Raw genomic sequence first — 18,467 nt, 5'->3', positions numbered from 1 at the left:
AACATCTGGGGGTTAGGGGGCGCAAATCCACGGGTTAGGGGGCACAAATTACTTGCCTTGCCCCGGGTGCTGACAACCCACGCTACGCCACTGAGTTGGTCTGTTATGAACTGCTTGTGTGTAGTTACCTGGAAATTCCCAGATTTTACATTTCCTGGTGTTTGTGTTTCTTTGGCCACATTAAGTCCTCAATTTCCTGTCTTTGCTCTTTACTAACGTTGTTCCTGATGATGCACAAGCAGCTGAGTCAGAAATTCTAGCTTTTCCAATATGGAGATATGCCAAAACTTGTGAAGACCCAGCAGGAAGACCCAGTCCAGGGATTCAGAATGTCTTGCCTAATCGGTGATTTTGCCTTGGCTGAAAGGCAGGCTTGCTTGTGCTATGGCTTTGGGACAACACGAATTACAGGCCATACAATTTAATGTCTATTGCTTACTCATCTCACAATGGTGGGAACAAAATCCCAGGGAAACCAAAATGGTCTGAGGAGGATAATTTACTGCTGTATTTTTGCTGGAACAAAACTTCTTCCTTTTAAGATGCTTTCACATTTAGAACACTATTTTCAATGTCTGGAACAATTTAAACCAAGTTCCACTCTGCAATTCAACATTTCCAAAGGAATAAGCCAAATAAGCAGACAATAGGTTTTCTTAAAAGATTCTTTTAAAAATAATGTGTAAATGTAAATGCAAAACCTTTATGCTAACACTCTCTGGAAATCAAATATGCTGATTAAACTGTGCGCCTCATGGATTGAGGCACTTTTGCAAATGATTTTGCAGCTGAAGGAGATGATAATGTTTTAACTAATCTGATGATATGAAATATCATTATGAATATTATGAACCTTCACTATGTTTGTGAAAGCCATACAAAGATCCTAGTGCTTTTGCTGAGACAGAAGAAAAATAAATGTAGAATTTAACCAACAGTTACAAATGAATAGTTAACATATGGTGGTCAACCACATATAGCATAAAGTGGTCAAGGCATAGGCAAATATTTGGATTCTACAAATTTGTTAAAGAATACCAATTACCTTGATCTAATATGGGTACTTCACATTTTCCAACTTACAGAAACTTGGGGGTGCTGCTAAGTCAAGGAAATGGCCGCTACAGTTCAAATCCAATTCTCTTTACAGCTGCTTTTTTTTTTTTTAGACAAATAACCATTCCAGTTATGAATGTCCGGTATCAAACATTCTGGCTCACCTTGGTTGCAACTGCCAGAATCCTTGCACTTGTCATCACTGGAAGCTCATGAACAATTACCCACTCCCCTCCCCATGTCTGAAACTAGAAAGGATAGCAAGGGCTTTTCAGTTTGCCCCAACACCATGGAATTTGCTCCAGCAGCCAAAGGGACCTTAGCCTTCTTCCCAACTTTGAAACGGTGGAGGAGGCAATGGTGAAGACACAATCGCAGAGACAATTAGCACACAACTCTGCAGCTGCAAGACTGAGAAGATGGCTGAGGTTCATCACACCCTCCCAAGGGCAACAGCAAACTAGCTATGGAAAGAAAGTTGCCAGATCCTGATCTAGCTCAGGACCCAGAACGTTTTGCATGCATAGCCTGCGCTCTGTCCCACAGCAACACACCCCTCCCCACCCAGCATTTTCCTTTCACTTCATTGTATGAAAGCATCATGGCAAGGAGTTAATTCATAAACAAAATAAATACTGATTGAACTCAATGCACAATTATACCAAGCACCAAACTGCGTATTATTTAGCTGTCTGTGTAGACTTCTGTTGCTATGCCGCACATAGAAGCAGTTTAATTTCCCTCGGGGAATTAAGAAAGGATAAAGACATTCAGACATTTCTGGTCTGTAAAACTCAAAGTGGGAGGACAGCTCAGAAGTCCAAACCACAGAGCAGAAAGCACCCCATAAAATAGAAATCAGACCAAATACTAGCAAGAGACAAAAAAACTCTAATTATATATAACTAAACAAAGGATGGTGAACATGTAAGACAACGTTCAATGGCATTTGCCTGCAAGCTCAGGGGAAAGCACATTATTCATTTTATTTCATGTTAGTTTTTCACTGAAAACTTTTAATAATTATGGGTAGGTGGGTGTGGGTGTAAAGACTATAGTGAGAAAATCAGTAAGAATGCAGACATTCAAACTGTATGGAAAGTTTGATCCTTGTGATATAGTAATAGAATCCACACCATGAAGCTAATAAATAGGTTTCAAAAAGTATTATTACACAGGAACACCATGTATCATAGAATTAAATATGCATGTTCACGCATAAACTAATATAAGCCTATATATAGCTTCCTATTGGGTGTATTCAGATGCAATGGCAAACCATTGTTTACAGCAATCCAGGAAAGTACTTGATCTCTACCCCTTACATATGGAAGGAGGAGAGGAGGGAGTACACTAGCCCGGGGTTGCTTATGTTCATAATAGCAAACAATGTATTGCTTTTATATCTGAATGCAGTCACTGAGTTTTCACTGGCTATACCTCATGGTCATACACACTGTGCAGATTGTTATTTATTTATCTATCACACAAATCAGATCCTGCACCTGTGTACGGTTTCAGTGCATTCCCATTTACCATTTTCTGATGCTTATCTTTTTTATATAAAAAAAGAAAAAGAAGAAAAAGAATGTATTTTGTACTCGGAAATAGTGGCTGCAATTTAATACATTAGTGATTTTGTCTGTTACCAAATAAATTTGTGCATTTCTATTTTGGGGGGTGCTTTCTTTGTTCGCTGTACATTTTGGGTGAGGACACCACAGTAGCAGCATAAGCATGCAGCAGAGATTTGCATATTATAATACAATCCGAAAAAAATGGAGAGAGCTTTTATGTCATATCTCTCTGGAAGAATAAAAAGCTTTACTCTTAGATAGTAAATTTATGCTAATGACACCACGGCTCATCTAAAATGAGAGGGAGGAATGAAACACTAAAGTGTCAAAAGCTAGCTGATGGTGACCCTGCAGGCGCATGCCACTGATCAACTAATTACTATGATTCTGAAGGATGCCCTAGGAAACAGCAAGTGGTTGACTGCTGGGACAGACATGCTGAATCTTTAAGCAGCTGAAATTTGCTGAATGAGAATTTGTCATTGTCTCTTTTGAACGAGGGTGGGGCGTGTTTATTGCCTGTTACCTCAAGAAGCTCTCGCATTTATTTTATGGTTATGAAAAAGAAGCCACCGATTTATGTATTCATTCTCTAATTATGAAAATCGCTCACAGTCTGAATTCCAGTTGTTTGGCAATCAAGTGATCATTCCTCCCAAACAAACAAACAGCATACAATTGGGTCCAAAGGAAAGCATTTCTCTCATACAGAATGGTAGTTATTATATACAGCCTGTAAATATAAACCTATCCGAAATTAGCAATCTATGCCTCACCTTCAAGACAGACTAGGTTGGTAGGTATTTAGGACAAGGCCATTCCTGTAAGGAGTGCCCCAATTGTGGAATTTCCTCCCCAAGGCAGATACATTGGCCAACATCCTAGCCTAGCCTTAGGCAGGCTATAAAAGCAGTTTAGTTTTACTTGGCTTTCAGTGGGCTTTAAATTCTGCTGTATGGCTTTGTATTTTGATTTGTATAGTTGTTTTAATTGTTGTATATAACCCTTGTGAGCACAAAGGCAATCCATAACTATGTTAAAGAAAAGAAAAAGAATTCAGGGACAAATATGCTTAAGACCATTGATTAAAATGTATAGGATTGGCCTGGGAAGACCCGAGCTCCTTTGAAGGTGAGTATGAATGGCTAGAAATATATATATACTTTTGATTCCAAAACTAATCTTAACATACAAATCCAGGATAATTGCTGTTGTTTGCATCCACCAGTCTCGGGAGACACTGGAAGACTTTACCTTCGGAGGTAAAGTCAAACGGTTGGAAAGTTACAACTGTGGCAGCAAAGCCTGATACAGGAGAGACATGCTTTATTGCAGGTGGGGCAGATGAGGGCATCCAGTTTTGCTGCTACAGGTTATTCTTTCTGCGCTTCTCCCAGCGATCATTCCTCCTCTGGTCACTGCGGTTGATACATGATCTGTCTGTCTCCAAGCACTGACGTCATCTGCAAGGGATTCCCATATGGTGTCTTGCATGGACACAATCATCTTGTAGAGCTTAGGTAGGAATGCTGTCTTGCTGAGCAGTTTGAGAGGCCGTAGCTCAGTGGAAAAGCATCAGCCTTGCTCCGACCTGAAAACCCATACAGCTGCTGCCAGTCAGTGTAGGCAGTACTGAGCTAGATGGGCATATTGATGGAGAACTAACCTTCAGGCCTATGCATTCCCACCCCGGTTCCTGTTGCCCAAGGTCTTGCACAGAGTCTGACTGCTGAGGGAGGAAGTAGTTCTGAGAACACCCTAGTGACCATGCAGGTTTTGGTTCCTGGAGCTCCTCCATCTCTCCAGGGCATCCCTTCTGTGTCTGCCTCATGGGAGGGATCTTCTTCTTCAGGTACTGTTTGTTCACCCAGGCCCAGAACTATTCCATCTGATAGCCTGGTGGCTGAGTGGCTCTGGCTGAAGCAGCTTGGCATGTCAGACAATGTCCTGGCTATGCTCCTGGTCTCCAGGAAGAGTTCCACAAATACGTTTGTATGGCTCCACATGGAGGGTGTTTCTTGACTAGTGCAGGAACAGTGGGAGGGACCCCACATTTAGGGAAATGGTGGACATCCTGTGGTTCCTCCAGGCAGTACCCACCTCTTCTGCCAGAAACTGGTCATATCCAGTGCAGGGGTGGGTGCTGTGTTCTGGAAGTTAGCCAAGGGCCTCCTAAGGGAAGTCCACATTGTCCTCCTGTTTTTCACTGTCCTGTACACCTTACTTGTTTAACTGTTCTTTGCCTCTGACAGTGTGTCTCTGTCATTAGTAGCTCCTAGGTGTTTTGGACCTGGAGTGGTCGGATGTGGTATGTGAGGTTGAGGGGTCATCTCTGCTCTTCCAGACATTCTGGGGGAGAGGGAAACCCTCTCCCACCACGAGAATCATCAATTTGGACTCTGCTTGACACTTCCAAATCACTTCCTACCCAAAGTCATATTGGGGCATGATTTACAACAGCCTATAATTTGCAACTTACTTAACTTTGTGGGCTAACAGGGTAGAAATCATTCTTATAGACTGGTTTTATTTTATTTTCAGCGTAGTGAAATTTGGAGCACTCTCTCTCTCTCATACAAATTCTAGCAGCGTAATTGGTTCTATTTTATCCCCCTTTTAAGCTACAGAAACAAAAAGCAAGGGAATGCGTATGTGAGACTGGATTGTTTTACAGCTCTATTCATTTTAATTGCCTAATTTCTCCCCCATCAGCATTCTTTCAAGAAAGATTTGCTCCTCAGTCAAATATGGCATGTGCTAGAACCTAATACAAAGAGGTTTTTCACAGCCAATAATAATACATTTTGGAAAATGAGTTCCAACGTGCTAATAAACCTTTAAGTACAGAAGTGGCAGCAGTGTCTCTAATAACATATGATGTAAAGATCAATTTGAATATCAAAGAACATATTGAAATACTTTCAAAATTGCTACCATTCAGTCGGTATAAATGGGAAGGGGCCAAAATCTAATAATGATTCTCCCCCCACTTCAGCACTTTCTACCCTTTAGTACAAGTAAAAACACACACAAATTATTTGAAATTAACAGGCTTTACAGGGAGACGAGAGCCAAAAACTGAACATTAATTCACCATTATACAACACTTGGTTCATTGTTTGTGCATTGAAACAATCTGTTCAAAAAATGACATCAGCAGACTTCAGTAAATAGCTGCACTTATAAACCTTTTTATCTTATACATAAGGCATGAAAGAACAAGGTAGGAACATTTGTGAGGTCACCAGCTGCTAAGGAGGAAATGTAACAAGCCCATAGCAACTCCCAGTCTCTTGTGCTGGAGGCAAAAGCATCCCAAGTCACTCCTGGTCTTTTTCTGTTCCACCCACTAGGTAAAGGTAAAGGTACCCCTGCCCAAACGGGCCAGTCTTGACAGACTCTGGGGTTTGTGTGCCCATCTCACTCAAGAGGCCGGGGGCCAGCGCTGTCCGGAGACACTTCCGGGTCACGTGGCCAGCGTGACAAAGCTGCATCTGGCGAGCCAGCGCAGCACACGGAACGCCGTTTACCTTCCCGCTGGTAAGCGGTACCTATTTATCTACTTGCACCCGGGGGTGCTTTCGAACTGCTAGGTTGGCAGGCGCTGGGACCGAGCAGCGGGAGCGCACCCACTAAACCAGCACAAAAGAAAGATGTTCAAGAATCACCCTGGACTTTGTGTACCATAGATGATTTGAGTGATTTCTGGCACAGCATCCAGTCAAGGATCATGGTTAGTGTGTGGTAGGCATCTCATGCAGATGACCTTAGCAAACTTGGATAGATTTCTAAATTTTGCTGTTACACATTAAAAAAAAAAGCAGTTTCATTTTCGGCACGCTGCCATACATCCTGAAGCAGCAATGTACATAATAATATGTGCCTGGTAATAAGTGCTGGAAATGTAAGGAATCTGAAGGTACTTTCTACCACCTTTGGTGGACGTGCCCGAAGATTAAGGCTGTCTGGGAAATGATATATAATGAAATGAAAAAGGTGCTAAAGTGTACCTTCCCTAAGAAACCAGAGGCCTTTCTCTTGGGCATTAGTAACCAATTGGTGTCGAAGAAAGATAGAACTTTTTTTATGTACGCTACTACAGCAGCAAGAATACTCGTCGCAAAGCATTGGAAGACCCAAGATCTACCCACCTTGGAAGAATGGCAGATGAAGGTGATAGACTATATGACATTGGCTGAAATGACCGACAGAATCCGTGAACAGGGGAAAGAGACGGCGGATGAAGATTGGAAGAAATTTAAAATTTATCTTAAGAAATATTACAAAATTAATGAATGTTAAAATGTTGAGGTTCTTAGTAAGAAAAGGAGATTACAGCGACAAAAGACTAAGTTAAAGAAAAAACAAATAAGGAACAAAATTTGATAAAAATTTAATTTAGGACTTGCTGAAACAATTTTGGGAACTGAGATGCAGAAAGGGGAGGTTTGGGGGAGTCAGAGAAATGAGGCTTAGGAAAAAAAGGAGACGAACTTATACATGTTTGTTTTGTCTGTTTATATGTTTGTATTGTTTATAAAAACTTTGTAAAATCAATAAAAAAAATTATAAAAAAAGAAGCAGCAATGCTGTTTACAGCTAGATGTGCTGAAAAGTTATTAGGAGATGCTGTTCATTACAGAACAGTGTTTCTTCCCATTACATTTTTTTCCTGCCAACGCTCTGATGAATCGACAGGGCTGATGGCATGTCTTTCTGGCTTCAAAACACAGGGTGAGATCCAATGCTGCCATCCTCCTTGCAGAACACCATCAGATCCAGTTGAGGCATTGTAAGAGGAGACAAGGCACATCCCTCAGATTCTCCCTGTGACACCTTTCATGCTGCTCCGGAGGGTCCCCTGGCCCTCTGGAGGGTCCCTCTGGTTGAGGCTGATGGGAGTTTGCAGCCCAACAATATCTGGAGGGCCATAGATGCTCCACCCATGGCTTACATAGAAGGGATACTGGAGGTGGAGGAGTCTGGAGGGGACAAGATGGGAAGGTGGGGAAGCCAAATGGAACTGGTAGGGAGGAGTAAATTGGGCTATCTCCTTCCCATGGCTGGCCTAAGACTTTTTGATGATGGAAGTGGAAAGTAAATGGCACCTTCTCCCTACACTTCTCAGTTAAGGAGAACAATAACCAAGACATAATATCTCACAACTGCCTCCTCCTGGCAGTAAAAATAGAACAACAAATTAAATTGCTACTTTCATGACATCCAAAATCAGATGCTTGAGGAAGCCTCCTAGCTCTGCCCATACCCCCTTCATAGTGAGTCTGGCTACTTATGTTTTCCAATGAAATACCAGAATGGCATAGTGATTCTGTAGGAATCAGAAGCCACTGATTCCTATTTGAGAGCTAAGCAAGGTATAACATAGACAATTATGTGATCAGAATCTCCTGTGTTGTCATTTTTCTTTTCTTAGCTAGCAGATGTTTTCTTTTCAATTAGATGTGAAACAAGCAAGGCTGCCTAGGTTAGCCAAAATGTTTCCATTTGGTTTTAAAAAAGAAAAGAGAGTCCTAAAACTGGGAATGAATGCTGTGAATCCAGCACACTATCTACTTCATTTTAACTGAGATAAATTCATCTCAACATTTAGATTGCCCAGAGGATGTTGGGGATCCACAGTCATTCTGGTTCTGCAAATTGGGTGCTAAACAAATGGGGTTTCATGGGATTCTGAACTCACCAGTGCTACGGGCCAAGCTTATCAATGCAATGCAGCAGGTTGGGAGCATATAAGGCATCTAATAAAATGGGGGATAGAGAGTGGAAGACTCAAGCAGGCAGCTGTCCCCAGTATGCAATAGCCTGACTGAACCTGATAGCCGACTACAGCCGTGCTTATTGGATAATTCTCACATTTCTAGTGTGTACATGAGATGCTTTACATTTCCCCTTCAAACAAAATGTTTGCAAACCATTTCCCAGCAGCTGGATAGGCTATGGCTCCTACTGTATAATGGGTCTGCTGTTGCATAATGTGTGGAACTGTTATTAAAAGGTTGGTAGCGCTGCCAACTACCTGTAGTTGACGGGCTCATGGCATGTGAGAGGGGCTTTCTTGTGATGGCCCCCCAGATTGTGGAATGCACTCTTCTGAGGTGTGTCTTGTGCTTTTTGATGATTGTTCAAGATGCATCTCTTTAACCAGGCCTTTGGTTGAGGATATGCCTTCACTCCTCCGGCATTGCTGTGCATTGCTCTCTGCTTGTTTTGCTATTCTGTTATCTGCTTTTGAGATTTTAATTTCCAATTTTGAAATAGATTGTACTTATTTTAATGGCAATATTTTTTAACCTGCCCTGGAAGAATAGCTACAAAAAATAAAATAACCAACATAGTATGGGTAGACTTCTCACACAATTTTTTAATAGCCAGCCTTGGTTTTCAGGGCCCTGGATAATACCTAGTTTATATTCACAAAAGCATATATCAATACATAACTATAAATGCTAAGGTGCAATTATTTGTTCTTGATACATCAAGAATATGTGTACAGCAGGTGTAACAGCACTAGTATGAAGTTAAGTGTAACAACACTGACCTTACTACTTTACTTTTATATCAATCTACGCGCGCACGCACACACACTGCTCTGTAGCCCAGGAATCCAGACCTGGGCCTGAGGTTCTCAATTCCTGTACTAGCTCATCACCAAATAAGCTCAGTTTCCTACAAAAAAAATACCTATCAAACAGGAATGCTTTATGAATGACCTCTTACCCAAAATGGGCAATGTATTCAAAACAGAGGCCTTAACATTTTACCTGGTGGCTTCTGTCTATGTTAGAAAGTGGGGGGTTAAAACATGCTTAATGCATGCCATCAGTTCTACAACATTGTAAACAAAATGGAGGAGGGGGGCAGAGAGGGAGATATTACTTTAAAAGCCCAGTGGGAAATACCCACTGCCAGAAATATGTTAGCCATATAATAGTTTTATGCTGCTGTATCGTTATTATGCCGCACTTTTCTTTCACCACTAAGGGTGCTGTGTTTCATTTTCAGTAAAGATTTATTGATTCCCAATTGTTTGTGAAGGGAAAATGTGACATTTATGGTTTTACGCTTTACTGAGATACTACATTCTATGCAGAGGATGTCATTAAAATGCACTGTATTGTTTGATTCTGTCATGGCAACTGCAGTATTTTCCACATGGAGATTCCTAAAAGCACTTACTAAATCCATGTCATTTCTGCCACAATGAAGATGGTCATAAAAACTAAAGAAACTGTCCTTACTGTGGAATTTTAAGAACTTTTCATTTTTTGTAATTAAAGTAGCATATTAATCTCATAGAGTGGCGATTTAATGCAAAGTAATGCTATAAATTCTAAGGTCTGTCGTTTTAAAGATTTATCCTGTTGAAACACAAACATATTGTTTACGCTTGAAATACATATTTAGCAGCTAGCATTTCTGCAGAGGGTAAAAAAAAAACCAGATACAAAAATCCAGCAATATAAACTCATGCAGAATATTTTACAGTTCATAGCAAATAAATATCAAATATTTTATTATTTTAATTCTACTTTTCATAGATTTGCAAGTTTTATATTTAGGACATTCATTGACAAGCTTCCTTTTCAAGCCTGAACACAAACGTTGAAAGAAACTTAAGCTAACATGACTTCTAGTAGTATGTAATTGTGACAGCTCCGTGGATGTGGTGGGGCTGAAAAAAAGGACATGAAGTGGATGATGGCATCCCTGACCACTGGCCATGCTGGCTTGGGCTGATGGGAGCTGGAGAGGCACAGGTTCCTCCTCTTTGCTCCATACTTCAAATCACTGACACCATTCTGAATCAAAGCAGGCAACGATGAACTGGCAAGAGAAAATGCAAACCATCTGATGCTACAGTGGTCCAGTGAAGGGTTTTTCAAAAGTAATGATGTTTGAGTAGGATTTGTAAGGGTAGAGAAAGGTGGTTTCAGCTGCAGGAGGTTATTCCAGATATAGGGAACAGCATACACAAGACCATAAAAGGAGCCAATGATTGTCCTGAGCTACTCGGTAAACTTGCTTTTCCATCATGGCCTTCTCTTAACCACACCATTTGTTTTCAAGAACGATTATTCCAAAATTATTGCATTAAGTCAATCTGCTTTAGTGGTCAGTTTAAATGATAGCATGACTGACTTTTACAAGTTAAAGCAGCATCTCTACAATTGTTTTTACACTTAGTGCATGGAATAAATGTACAAACCACACATTTCCTAATCCCATGTAAATTAATGTATTTTGAAAATCTGCAGTAAAGGCTCTATGACATTTTCAGTACCAATTTTTAAACTAATTATTTGCCTTGTTCTCTATATCCCTTGAAATCCTTCTTTCTGAGCTAAATATAGAAAAATACAGACGCACAGGGTGGATCACTTTTGCTAGCTTCTTTCATTTTTATCTTGCATCTTTCCCAAGTTATCATATTAGCCACACTCGAAGGGTTTAGTCAAAACGTATCAGACTATTCTCCTACTCTGACCCATTCATTTGTATCTTGGTATAAACATTTTAAAGAGATACTGGGCTCTTCCATTTCATTGCTTTAGACTAGCAAGCTATATTTCCCCAGGCTGACCGTTGTATCATAATTGGTATGAGAGAGACAATATGTGTGTGTGTTTGTGTAATGGATGACCTTGCTATGACTTAAGGAAATAATAAGATCCCCCAAGGAAAATGTACAAAAGCCTGCTGATAATACCACAGCAAATAAAAATTCTGAAGGACAAATATACCTCTTGTCAGAGCATTAACATTAACAGTATTTTCTCCTTAGTCTGTTATTTGATCTGTACCATGCTAAGTGTGCTAAGTCTACTTTTTTTCTAAAAAGTAAACATTCAAAACAGAATGAACCTCAGTGTGTTACTTTTACCATCCCTCTACGTGTCTAGAAAATCTTAACCTCTATCACTAATGCACATTTTTGTTTGCAATAGCATGGATTTATATCTACACTATTGGAATCTGTTCTTTAGCACCCTTCACTTGCCTGTGTTTTAGGGGTTTGTGGGGGGCAAGCTTCCTCTGCTTCCCTCTTTAACACTGCTGTCAATAAAAAAAATGGCATGTTTAATAAAGAAGTTGCTTTCTTGGTCTCCCTCCTTCCACCTGCCTTGCTCCACCCTCTGCTTCTCAATGTGTATTGTATTATGTACTGTGGCTTGCCGTTGTTTTATTGATTACAGTTTAGATATTATTGTAACCTTTGAGTGGATTTCTGTTTAACTTTTATATGTTGATATTATCATTTTATACTATTCAAATGATTGTTAAATGTTACCTTTTTTTGATGGAGGTTGCCTATTTTAAAGTTATGTTTTATTATCACATTTTTGTTTTGCACTAGATTATAAAATGTACTTTTTTTGTTTCTTCAGCTTGTAAACCGCCTTGAGTATTGTAAGATAGTAAGGCGGCATACAAATTATAAATGATGATGATGATGATGATGATGATGAAGGGAAAGAGCCATAGCTCAGGGGCAGAGCTTATGCTTTGTTTACAGAAGGTCCCAGGTTCAATCCCTGGCATCTCAAGGTAGGACTGGGAGGCTAAAATTCTGGAGAACCACTACCAGACAATATAGGCAATACTGAACTAGATGGAGCTAGGTGAGTCAGGCCAATTGTCTGACCCAACATAAGGCAGATGCCTATGTTCCTCAGTACAGGGGGCTGGTACGCTAAGCCACTTGCAGCTTTCCCTTTAAGTGCCATTTTGTTGCACCTTCACCCAGATTTTCTCTAACTGGACAATTTTTCTGAATAGATTGTGGGGGCCGCTTCTGCTTCCTACCTTCTGTAACTTATTTGGCTTTACATTTTGGTAGACTTGTCTCCGTCTCCACACTTTCTCCCCTACTCCCCCACCCTCTCTTAATTCTGCTTCGCAGTTTAATGAAATCTGGGCAGTCCTTCACAAAGGTCCTAGAAACGATATACAGCTATAGATGTGGCGGGGGGGGGGATATGGAGAGCACACACTGAAGCCTTAGCCAGCACGTAGGGGCTTACATTTGATAATTGCAGTGGCTAAGACAGGAAACTAATTCAGACAAACTAGACCACGGTCTTCACAGTTGAAAGCTGAGATAAGTCATTTAGAACTGAGCACTGGAATGAATGAATATCCTCTCCCACAAAACCTCTCCCTGAAACATGCAGCACTTTATTAACTAGGAATTAAGAGCTGGATCTCAGCGTCACTCCCATGTGCCAGGTGTTCTGTGTAAGTCATAGCCGCTCCAGTTTTGGCTCCTATTAATTTTGACAACAAAATTGCTTCTATGGCAAGTAATGTTTATAAATCTGGGGAATCAATCTCAATGTTCCAGAATCGTTGGAAAGAAGGCTGAAGGAATACGAATGCACCTCCGCCCTCTACCAGAATTCAACTGCACAAAGCCCCAAGGAATTGCCAAATGTTCATAAATTCAGCAATGGCAATACATGGCTTAATATTTTGCTTTCAAATGTCCTAGTTGTCATTCCGGCTACCAATGCAGACTATCAAAAGTAGGGCACGGGGGATATTATTACAGTTAGGGCTTACACTGCTTGATTAATTTTCTGTTATTGGCGAGGGCTGCATATGGGATTAAATTATTCTGGAAAAACTACTTTCTTCCCTTTACTTTTCATCTCTCTCATTCAACAGGCAATAATGAGCTATCCATTTTAACACTCAAGAAATATAAAACCTGACAGCAATTTAATTCACGGCATGGTAGCAAACTGCTACTGCCATGCTGCTCTTCAATTTTCAGCAAAGTAACGCATGGACTTGAGCTATAGGATGCATGCAACATGATGATACAGACATTAGCAGTACAATCCTATGTATGCCTACTCAGAGGTAAGTCCCACTGAGTTCAATGGGGCTTACTCTCAGGTGAGTAGGTACAGGATTGCAACTTTATGAGGCCATTTTATCAGGAGAGTCGGCTTGGTTTCAGTTTCATGATAAAAATGAAACAACTTAAAAATCAAGTCTACCAAAAAAGTCAAAACCAAGTGAAACTTCAAAAAAAATTATTTAACATTTGAAATTGTATCTTTTTAAAACATTAATTTATTACTACTGTATTATTGCTACTGCTGTTAAAACATACATAGCCACTCATCAATAAATATTCATGGTGAGGCTACCTTTTTCATTTTCAATGTAAAAGTCAAGTCTTGAGTTCAACTGCACAATGCCAATTTCATTTTTGCAGTACAGAATTGAAAAAAGGAAGAAACTTTCATTGAGTACAACACAAAAACTATGCAAATTTATAGAAAGTGAATCTAATAAGAAATGTTGGCATTCAGAAAGAAATTTAAGAAATTAAAATCATATGTTAAGTTTAAAGAACTAATGATTTTGGAAAACATGTCCATTAAAAATGCCCTTCCTGTTCAAAACTTTAACTAAAATAAAAATAAGATTTCTACAACATTAAATAATGCCTTGTACAAGAGATAACTTTGTAACATTTGTCAAGCCACAGGGGGAAACTGAATGGCTAACTTTTGCCTCATGCATAGATACAAACTGTTCACCTGGAAAAGGAGTGTTTCCTACAGACCAAACTCTTTATTGGACTGTCATTGCGAATGTTTGAACAGCAGCACAAAAGTAAGGACAATGCCAAATCCGGTGGAAGGAAATGGTCTGTTATCAGAGAACTATTGATTGCTTCCATGTCATGATCTTCTTTTATTCAGTTGTCCAAACAACAATGCCTTGGCTGTACAAAAAAAGAAATAAAGTCCATTCTTTGTTTCATTTATTGCCTGGCTTTCACTTTGCTGATTTTATAGGTCATTGCAGCACTTGGGAGAATCTTATCAAAGCCACATTCCTAGGTGGGTCAGTAGTTAGTTATATGACAATAAAAACAGCAACACAGAAAAAATTCCCAAGCCCACTGAGGATAAAAACAGTTTAGTGAAAAGCCCAAGAAAAACCCCAAGAAAATAAAGCCTGAAGTATCCAGCTAGTGCAGTAAAGTCTCTCAGAGTAGGATCTTCCAAAGCCCTTGCAAGTGAAAAGGCCTTCTGCCCTCAACCTCAGAGAATGAGATATAAGAGATACTGAGAAAACAGGCTCTGAAGTTAATCTTAGTGTATGGAAACATTTTAGACCTATGTATCAAATGACTGTGCTTTGCTACAAGAGCATCATCATTCCAGAAGTATCCCTATACCACAGAAATTTTGATCTGGCAACTTCTAGCGAGAACCAATCTTTTCACAACAAAAATTATTATTTTTGAAAAAAACAAGCACACCTAAGACACTCAGCTAAGACAATATCCTTTTAAAATGGGACATACATACCCCAGATGTTGGGCAACAGCTCTCATTGTTCCTGACTTCTGGCTGGGGCTGGAGTTCAACAACATCTGGGGGGCTCTAGGTTCCTCACCCCATGTTTTAAAATACTAGACAATAAGAATAATTTGTATGCTTCAGTCTTTTCACCGTGAGTCTGTGAGATTAATTTCTGCAAAATTTAAACCCTAGTACTTTATTCAGATATGCAGATGACACAACCTTGATGGCAGAAAGTGAAGAGGAATTAAAGAACCTTTTAATGAGGGTGAAAGAGGAGAGCGCAAAATATGGTCTGAAGCTCAACATCAAAAAAACGAAGATCATGGCCACTGGGCCCATCACCTCCTGGCAAATAGATGGGAAAGAAATGGAGGCAGTGAGAGATTTTACTTTCTTGGGCTCCATGATCAGTGTAGATGGTGACAGCAGTCACGAAATTAAAAGACGCCTGCTCCTTGGGAGAAAGGCGATGGCAAACCTAGACAACATCTTAAAAAGCAGAGACATCACCTTGCCAACAAAGGTCCGTATAGTAAAAGCCATGGTTTTCCCAGTAGTGATGTATGGAAGTGAGAGCTGGACCATAAAGAAGGCTGATCGCCGAAGAATTGATGCTTTTGAATTATGGTGCTGGAGGAGACTCTTGAGAGTCCCATGGACTGCAAGAAGATCAAACCTCTCCATTCTGAAGGAAATCAGCCCTGAGTGCTCACTGGAAGGACAGATCGTGAAGCTGAGGCTCCAATACTTTGGCCACCTCCTGAGAAGAGAAGACTCCCTGGAAAAGACCCTGGGCATCAGTGAGCTAAAATGGACGGGAATGGGCGAATTCAGTTCGGATGACTACCATATCTACTACTGTGGGCAAGAAACCCGTAAGAGAAATGGAGTGGCCCTCATAGTCAACAAAAGAGTGGCGAAAGCTGTACTGGGATGCAGTCTCAAAAATGATAGAATGATCTCGATACGAATCCAAGGCAGACCTTTTAACATCACAGTAATCCAAGTTTATGCACCAACTACTGGTGCTGAAGAAACTGAAATTGACCAGTTCTATGAAGACTTACAAAACCTTATCGAAGTGACACCAAAGAAGGATGTTCTTCTCATTATAGGGGATTGGAATGCTAAAGTAGGGAATCAAGAGATAAAAGGAACAACTGGCAAGTTTGGCCTTGGAGATCAAAACGAAGCAGGGCAAAGGCTAATAGAGTTCTGTCAAGAGAACAAGCTGGTCATCACAAACACGCTTTTCCAACAACACAAGAGACGACTCTACACATGGACATCCCCAGATGGGCAACATCGAAATCAGATTGATTATATTCTCTGCAGCCAAAGATGGAGAAGCTCTATACAGTCAGCAAAAACAAGACCTGGAGCTGACTGTGGCTCAGATCATCAGCTCCTTATAGCAAAATTCAAGCTTAAACTGAAGAAAGTAGGAAAAACCACTGGACAGGTAAGATACAATTTAAACCAAATCCCTTATGAATACACAGTGGAAGTGAGGAACAGGTTTAAGGATTTAGATTTGCTGGACAGAGTGCCTGAAGAACTATGGATGGAGGCTCGCAACATTATACAGGAGGCAGCAACTAAAACCATCCCAATGAAAAAGAAATGCAAGAAAGCAAAGTGGCTGTCCAACGAGGCCTTACAAATAGCGGGGGAGAGAAGGCAAGCAAAATGCGAGGGAGATAGTGAAAGATACAGGAAATTGAATGCAGATTTCCAAAGAACAGCAAGGAGAGACAAGAAGGCCTTCTTAAACGAGCAATGCAAAGAAATAGAGGAAAGCAACAGAACGGGAAGAACCAGAGATCTGTTCAAGAAAATCGGAAATATGAAAGGAACATTTCGTACAAAGATTACCATAATAAAGGACAAAAGTGGTAAAGATCTAACTGAAGCAGAAGACATCAAGAAGAGGTGGCAAGAATACACAGAGGAATTATACCAGAAAGATATGGATGTCTCGTACACCCCAGGTAGTGTGGTTGCTGACCTTGAGCCAGACATCCTGGAGAGTGAAATCAAATGGGCCTTAGAAAGCACTGCAAATAACAAGGCCAGTGGAAGTGATGGTATTCCAGCTGAACTGTTTAAAATTTTAAAAGATGATGCTGTTAAGGTGCTACACTCAATATGCCAGCAAGTTTGGAAAACTCAGCAGTGGCCAGAGGATTGGAGAAGATCAGTCTACATTCCAATCCCAAAGAAAGGCAGTGCCAAAGAATGCTCCAACTACCGCACAATTTCACTCATTTCACATGCTAGCAAGGTTATGCTTAAAATTCTACAAGGAAGGCTCAAGCAGTATGTGGACCGAGAACTCCCAGAAGTGCAAGCTGGATTTAGAAGAGGCAGAGGAACCAGAGACCAAATTGCAAACATGCGCTGGATTATGGAGAAAGCTAGAGAGTTCCAGAAAGACATCTACTTCTGCTTCATTGACTATGCAAAAGCCTTTGACTGTGTTGACCACAGCAAACTATGGCAAGTTCTTAAAGAAATGGGAGTGCCTGATCACCTCATCTGTCTCCTGCGAAATCTCTATGTGGGACAAGAAGCTACAGTTAGAACTGGATATGGAACAACTGATTGGTTCCAAATTGGGAAAGGAGTACGGCAAGGCTGTATATTGTCTCCCTGCTTATTTAACTTATATGCAGAATTCATCATGCGAAAGGCTGGGCTGGATGAATCCCAAGCCGGAATTAAGATTGCCGGAAGAAATATCAACAACCTCAGATATGCAGATGACACAACCTTGATGGCAGAAAGTGAAGAGGAATTAAAGAACCTTTTAATGAGGGTGAAAGAGGAGAGCGCAAAATATGGTCTGAAGCTCAACATCAAAAAAACGAAGATCATGGCCACTAAGATTAAACATGCCTAAATGTTTTTGCTGAAGTAGTAGAAAGAAAACTGCTGTTTGGGAAAGAACAAAACATTGCTTGTTTAAATGGCAGTGTCACCTGTTTTTAAAACTTCTTTTTGTTAGCTGGAGTTCCATTTCAAATATTGGTGACATTTGCTACACTGCTTAGGTTCCATGCTTATTCATAAAAGGGTAGCCTACAGTTATAGCCTGAAAGGTATAGGGCCACTTCTTAGTTTGTTATGTTTCATGTGACTATAGTTTCAGATGCTTTCCATAAAAACACATGTAGCCAGAGAAGAGTTAACCCAGCTTTCTGCATAAGTAACAATACAGACCTTATCCTCCCATTTTAATTCATTCACTCAAGTTGGAAGCAGAAAACATGAGGCAATGGAAGTATTCAATAATACAGGTCATCTGCTTAGCAGAATGCCAAATTCAGCAGCAACTAGAAAAAATGCAGTGTCATAACAGCTTGCCAAAAATTAAATGTGGACACTCCTGTGACATTTTTGTCTGGTTTTGTGCTTAGACGTTCTGGAAACCTTGCTACATTTAGATACCAGGGGTCTCTAAATTCTCACATCTATAAGTTGA

At 40.3% G+C, this 18,467-nt stretch overlaps 1 protein-coding gene across 8 annotated transcripts in view; it reads right to left on the bottom strand.

The window, feature by feature from the left end:
* The window catches only part of XRCC4 (X-ray repair cross complementing 4), a 110,013-nt gene that overhangs the window by 15,195 nt on the left and 76,351 nt on the right, over window positions 1–18,467 (bottom strand). Inside the window, exon 11 of one of the 8 annotated variants that reach the window (XR_014212108.1) lies at window positions 14,987–15,090. The exons of the other annotated variants lie outside the window; for them this stretch is intronic. The gene's annotated coding sequence lies outside the window, so the exon portion shown is untranslated. The remainder of the gene's footprint in view (window positions 1–14,986; window positions 15,091–18,467) is intronic. 8 annotated transcript variants of the gene reach the window in all.

Source organism: Podarcis vaucheri, assembly GCF_965113315.1.
Source record: "Podarcis vaucheri genome assembly, chromosome: 11".
NCBI lineage: Eukaryota > Metazoa > Chordata > Lepidosauria > Squamata > Lacertidae > Podarcis > Podarcis vaucheri.
This window is presented reverse-complemented; position numbering and strand designations above follow the sequence as displayed.